We start from the raw sequence: 7187 nt of genomic DNA on the forward strand, positions 1-7187 counted from the left end.
AGAGAGAGAGAGAGAGAGAGAGAGAGAGAGAGAGAGAGAGAGAGAGATTTTATTATGATCTGGATAAGAAATGTTCTTCCAAAGAGGTTGTGATGCTAGTCTTGATGTCAGCTTGACACACCTGCAGGGAGAGAACCTCAACTGAAGAATTCCCTCCATCAGTTTGGCCTGTGGGCATAGTTGTGGGACATAACCTTGATTGTGGTTGATGTAGGAGGGCCTAGCTCATTGTGGGCAATACTATCCCTAGGGGGTTGGCCTGAGCAATATAAAACAGCAAGCTGAGCAAGCCAGCAAGTAAGCATCCCTGCACTGTGGTTTCTGCTTCAAACCCCTGCCTTGACTTCCTGTCTTGGCTTCCCTCAATGGTGGACTATAACCAGTAAGGGGAAAAAAGGGGGTGGGATGGGGAAACCTTTCTTTCCCAGGTTGCTTTTGATTGAGGTATTTATCACCATAAAAACAACAGAAACCAAACTAGAACAAGGATCATGTGTTACCAGCTTGATTATCAGCAGATGGGGTCTTAGAAATTAATTAGATGCTGAGGGCTTTGACTTTATTAATGAATTTCTTGATAGTTTGATAACATGGTGGGACCTAGCTATAAGAAAAAGGTCACATGGCCTAGAAAGGTACATCTTGTCCCTGGGTCCTTCCAGTCTCCTCTACATCCTGGCCATCATGAAATGAGTATCTTTATACTGCCACATGCTCCCTGCCATGCTGGTTTAGCCTTGCCTCAGCAACTGCCAGCTGATCATGAACTACCATCTATGAAACTCAGAGGCGAGATAAACCCGTCTTCAAATTAACACTCAGTCAGATGCAAATCCAGCTAGTCTTGTTGAGGGGGTTGTCTTTGAAGAGAATCATCAGACTCTGCCATCTTCCTCTTCCTCCTTTGCTTTCTATGTGTTCTACCACACTCTTCTGCCATCATGTGCTGCTCGGCTTCAGGCCCCAAAACAATGGAGTCAATCAGTCACAGGCTAAACCCCTCAATCTTCTTCGAGCCGTTCAAGCTGTGATGAGCAAAGCAGCCACAGTGGCTCCCTGGGAGAGAACCTTAGGATTTGATGTTTGCTCTGTTACATTTCTAGTTTGCTTTGGGTCAGACCCTGTCACCTTACTATCTTCCAAGTCCCCTTGTTCAGTGTAGGAATATTTACACTGTCATGTCCAAGCCTTGACACTTAGAAGTATATAATGTAAAAATTTTGTTTATACATTCATTTATCTGTTTTTTTATAAAGCTTCATACCTAAAGGTTTGCTTTGAGACTTGAGTTCTTGGACCTAGACTTGTAAACCTTTAGACTTTGGGGATCCGTAGGATAGAACATTGAATCATAAGATGGACATAAACATTTAGGGGGCAGAGTAAGATGGTAGGAGCGTGCTATGCACTACAGGATCCATAGCAGGGCTCCTGTCTCTGTCCACCATATACCACATCACTTCCCACGAGGTGGCTCACAACCATCTGTAATGGGATCCGATGCCCTCCCTCTTCTGGAGTGCCTGATGACAGCTACAGTGTACTCATATAAATAAATAAATCTTTAAAAAAAATTACCAGTTGGTCCCTAGTCCAGCCACTGGGTAGGTTTTTGAGAGACCATAGTGTATCTAGAGGTGCTGTAGAAAAGATAACATTTACTGAATTTTACCAACAAAGAAGCTAACAGAGAAACTTACAATAGGGTCAAATAGCTTACGGGGAGTATCCATGAGAAGCACGTTTAGAAGCATTGGAAGGATTCATGGCACCATCAGACCAAGAGCACATGATCCTTCTACAGCACCTCGTTTAAAAACTTGGGGCACAATCTGTCACAAAGTCACAGTCAGCCACCCATCCCCGAGGAGTCCATTGAAACACCAGATGAATAGTAAAAAAAGCAGAAAAAGATTAATTCAATGCAGCCACATTAAAAACAGGGACAGAGACCCAAAAACTTCTTCTGGTCCATCTTTGGGATCCTGAAATGAAATCAAGCTTAAACGGAGGGTCAGGGAGGTGATCATCTAAGCAGTGTCTGTTAAGGTGTCTGATATTGACACATTGTCTGTGACAGGCGCTCTAACAGGCCCAAGCATGACAAACATGGTCCCGACAGGTTTTTCCCTTTTCCCTGCTCTCTCCCTTGCTAAACCATTAGATTCCACTCCTCAAGCTCAGCCCAAGGTCCTGTCCCTTATTATGTACTGTCTCATTCCTGAGACTGATTGCCAAGGTCCAATTATCAAACACCGTGGTCTAGCAATCAAAATTCATTGTTTGGCTATACTGGCTAACCTGTCTAACCTGTGATTTACCAACTCACCCTAGCATAGACTTCCTACTTCTCCCCTTTAAAATCACTTCAGTGGAGATTCCTGCTGTTTGCTGTCGTGCCTTTGTCTGATCCAGAGGCAGCACCCCCCAACCCTTGTCCCCCCAGGGTAATAAATCTTTGTGTTGAGAACTTGATGTCTGGGTGTATTCTAAGCCAACTTTAAAGGGCTTTCCAACTACTACAGACTGGAATTCAGTCTCATCCTACAAGGCAGTCCGACACGTTATTAGAACTGTAAGAAATCTCTTTTCTGGGAATCAAGGTCTGTCTCTCTGTCACTGTCTGGTCTAGGCTTCAGCCTTTTCCTTCTCTCAGTAGGAGATTTCCTGGAGAAAATTTTGGTTTCTTTGGAGTCCATTGTTTCAATAGTCTGAAAACCAGACTAAAGAGCACGAGTGGCTCATCAGAGTTTATGCATGTCTTCCAGGCCAGTTGCAACTTTACCACGGAGCTCCCCAGAGGGAGAGGGGAGTTTTAAAGGTGGCATTGTTACCTTGCTCTGTCCTAATGGTACCAGTATTCCAAAGAACAGCTGTTTTCATATATACACAAGGGGCAGATTCTAGTCTAGATAACACCAGTTCGCCCCAGTTCCCAGAAGCCTGAGAGGGAGTCAGTGGTGTTCCAGATGGTCCTTTATCTGAACAGCCTGGTTTTGGCTTACTCTCAATAGAGGACATCGTGTCCAACGTTCTTCTTTCTTCACTCATCGTACACCATCAGCCAGGAAACGGTTTATTCCACCTGAGAAACTAGAGAACATGAAGAGTGACCGGGATTCCCTATAACCACATCTCAGGCTGCTGGTATTGGAGTGACAATCTCAGCTTGTGTCTACCACAGAAAGCTCAGGGCAGCTGAGCTTGTGCTAAAGGAAACAGAATCTTGGCTAGCCCTCCTCCAGGCCACGTGAGCTTCTTAGCTAGCCCTCCTCCAGGCTAGGTGTGTATGCAAAGCCAAAGAATGAACATTTCCTGAGAATGGCTTGAAAGTATGATGTTTACAAACAAAAACAAATTTATCTTTCAAGAAAAAAAAAATCTATAAAGAGAAAAATCATGAAATAAAAAGGTTGAAACTCTTGAAAACCTTTAGTTTCTCTGCTATCTGTAAGGCATGGCTTATTTTATAGATAAAAACACTTTGTCAGGGTCTGATGTGATCTGGTAGTTTCAGTTCCCCGTTCTCTCCCACAAAGAGTGTATACATTTTATTTCCTCTTACACATCACATTATACATTTTTATCTGCTTGTTTACAAGTAACACATAATGTATTGCGATTGAAATAGACAATTCAAAGAAATGTGCAACACCCATGTTCCTCTTCCTTAGATTTTAGTTAAAGGTGGCAGTTCCCAAAGATAATAACCTCTTATCTTTGGGAAGATAAAATATATTTTTCTCCTGATAGAAAACTGTAGCATGTAGTTTTAAAAACGATCCACGATAAATTGGCTATGCACTGGCAACGGTGGCCTCGGCAATCCCCATGGTCAGTGGGCTGCCAAGTGGCTCTCACTTCCCAGGCCAACTGCCCCCTGTGGCTCGCCTGCATAGTGCCTCTCAGATCCCCTGAGCCCCATAAAATGATCAACAAATGTTAAATATGTGATAGATTTAAACTCAGATATTTAAATCAAGACGAACAGTCGATCAGTGTCTGTTTACCCTTTGAAGTAAAATGAAGTTCTCTCTCTCTCTCTCTCTCTCTCTCTCTCTCTCTCATTCTCTCTCTCTCTCTCATTTTCTCTCTCTCTCTCATTTTCTCTCTCTCTCTCATTTTCTCTCTCTCTCTCTCATTTTCTCTCTCTCTCTCATTCTCTCTCTCTCATTTTCTCTCTCTCTCTCATTTTCTCTCTCTCTCTCTCTCTCTCTCTCTCTCTCTCTCTCTCTGCGTGTGGATGTGCGTGTGTGTGTGTGTGTGTGTGTGTGTTTAATGTTTGACATTTAAATCACCTAAGCCCTGGGGAAATGTTGACTAGAGTTTTACCCAGAGAAAGTCATAGTCCTTGATCCACCAAGTGGAAATAAGAATGAGCAGTAACAATTAGCCAAATGAAAGGGAAGAACATCAAAGAATCATAAACTTCAAAGGTACCATGAAGTAGAACAATGGACTCCAAGTGCCTTGGTGACACATGAAAGGGGCCAAATGCCTTCCTGGTGACACCATAAATGTTTAAATGTATTCACAGGATCAGTACTTAATCTCTTATAACACTACACAGATGGCTTTTCCCTGTGCCCCAGACTGTATCTTTTGGAGATCATTGAAAATACAGGAACTGAAAAAAGGAAGACAATATATTTACAGGCAACCATAGTGGTGTAATGAAAGCTAAAAGCTTAGAGGTGGCCAGTAGCATGGAAAGGATTAGGAAAGTTGTACTTTATTTATAGGAAGGAATACTAGATAACAGCTAAGTCTCATCAATGTACATGTAAGCAGAATGATGATATGTCCCACTTCAATATATATATATATCACATGGGGATAGGCAGTGGTTTACTGGATAAAGTACTTTGCATGCGGACCTGAGTTCAGATCCTAGTATAAGCTAGGCTTGGCCTGGGCACCTGTAGTCCCATGTCTGGGAGACAGAGAGGATCCTAGAAGTTCACTCACAAGTCACTGTAGCCAACCAGAGCTTCAGATTCAGTTAATGATCTTATCTCAAAACTTAAGGTGGAGAATAACAGAGAAAGGCACCCAGTGTCTACCTCTAACCTCCATGTGTTCACACACAGACAATTGCACCGAAACACACTTGTGTGTACATACACATCACATCACATCACACACACACACACTCACACACACACACACACACACACAGAGAGAGAGGGAGAGAGAGAGAGAGAGAACAGCTTATGGGCTTGTTTTTACTTTTTTCTTTCTTATGCAAGGGATCCAAGCCAGGGTTCTGCATGTGCTAGGCAAATACTCTACCAAAGAGCCACACAGCCAGCTCCAATATGTTTTAAGTAAAGTGTTAAAGAAATAATGAACAGAACCTCTAAGGAGCAAAGGAAACACTGAGCGAGCAGTCTTGAATGAATGTGTATTTTGACATGGGCACAGCCATGTTGAGGACTACAAGACCTCATGGGACTATTGGCTTTTCTTGGGAGTCTCAATGTGAGTCTTTATGAACAGTTGTTCAGCGACTGTAGCTCCCTCCTCTGGGATGTTCACAGCCTAAGACTGCTTGATTACAGAAACCTACCTAGATTAGCTCACACACATACCCAACCCCTACACTCTTTCTAATAAAAACACTGAGGATTCAGGTTGTAATGTTGTTAGAACCCTAGCTTCACTGTATGTGTGTCTGTCCTTTCTTCATTCCCTCGATGCCCTTGCCAGGGGACTGGGACCCAAATCACACTGATCCCAGGAAGAACATATGTGCACACAAGACGTACCTGATTAAAGTAGACATTATTGAAAGTCAAGAGAATCGGAAGTAATGTTGCTAAATAGACATTTATCAAATCCCTATTATGTTCAGGGCATTTTCTAGTTGGTAAACACTTAAAATACTAGTGTACAAGAAGAAACTAAAATACACGCCATTTTGTCATTAGCATCTATGGACAGACACACACAATAAATGTGAACAGTAAAGTTATATAATAATGCATATTTTCCACTGATGGGTAGAACTCACATACAATAAATGTATAGCTCTTATGCATACATCTGTGTGAGTTTGATATTTGTATTCTTTGTGTAATTACCATCTAGATCTAGATAAGGAACATTCTCAGCATTCCACAAGCTACTGTCAGTAAATGACCCTGCCAAAGTCAACATGCATTTGGCCCATTCACACTTCCCATTTATACACAATGATAAAGAATGCATTTTCCACATGTCTGAATCCACATTATGTCATTGTCAACATTAGCCAACATTATGTCTACATGCTGTGGTGTAGAACATCACTACATTTATCTTAACTCATAATGTACTATTTCATTACATGATAATGGCCTTATATTAATAATCTATACTTGACTTACTCATTTTCTGCTGATGAAATTGAAAACTAAGCAGTTCCCCACATTCTTGCTCTAGTCTTTTATGGCTTTTGGAAGACAAAAGCATTTGTTCTGGTTGGGAGACAGTCTTAGGTAAGAGGTCCCTACTTGCTCAACAACACTAGTTGATATTGTCAATGTTCCAAAGCAGTTATACTCCCAGCATTACACAAGTTCTATTGCTTCATAAATTACCAGCTACTGTCAGCCTGTTGGATTGTAGCCATTCTGGTTGGCCTATGTTAGGATATTACAATGTTTACAATGACCCTGCTAGTTAATGGTTCTCGTTGTCATTTTACGCACTAATAGGCTACTTGGAAATTCACTTTTAGGAAATGCCTGTTTAAGCCTTGATTTGTTTTGTAAGGTATCTTTCTGGTTATATTGATTTTGGCAAGAGGTCTTTTCGAGTAGCCATGTTCTCCCAACTGAGCCTGAGCCTGATGCCTACCCACAAACCAGCTCTTTCTGGAACCATTGATGGGGACCTGAGATACTGACTCTCCTAGAGCTTGCTCTTCAGTGTTGTTTTAAATTGCTTCAGGAGTCTGTGATGCAAATGCAGACCTGGTGAAGAAGGTGTCTGAAGAGACAAAGTTTTACACTAACAAAGTACATAAAAGGATGTGAAGTACCACATGGCAGGTCTCCCCTCTGCCTTTTGACCTAGAGACTTCAGAAGGACCAAAGCAATAGCCTTCAGTATTGAAGATCATCTACAAGGAGTTTTGAATCCATTGGATCAAGACTTCTCATCAGGTGTCTGTTGGTGTGACAAATGACCAAAGAAAAACAACA

Source organism: Grammomys surdaster, unplaced genomic scaffold (assembly GCF_004785775.1).
Source record: "Grammomys surdaster isolate TR1022 unplaced genomic scaffold, NIH_TR_1.0 126158, whole genome shotgun sequence".
NCBI lineage: Eukaryota > Metazoa > Chordata > Mammalia > Rodentia > Muridae > Grammomys > Grammomys surdaster.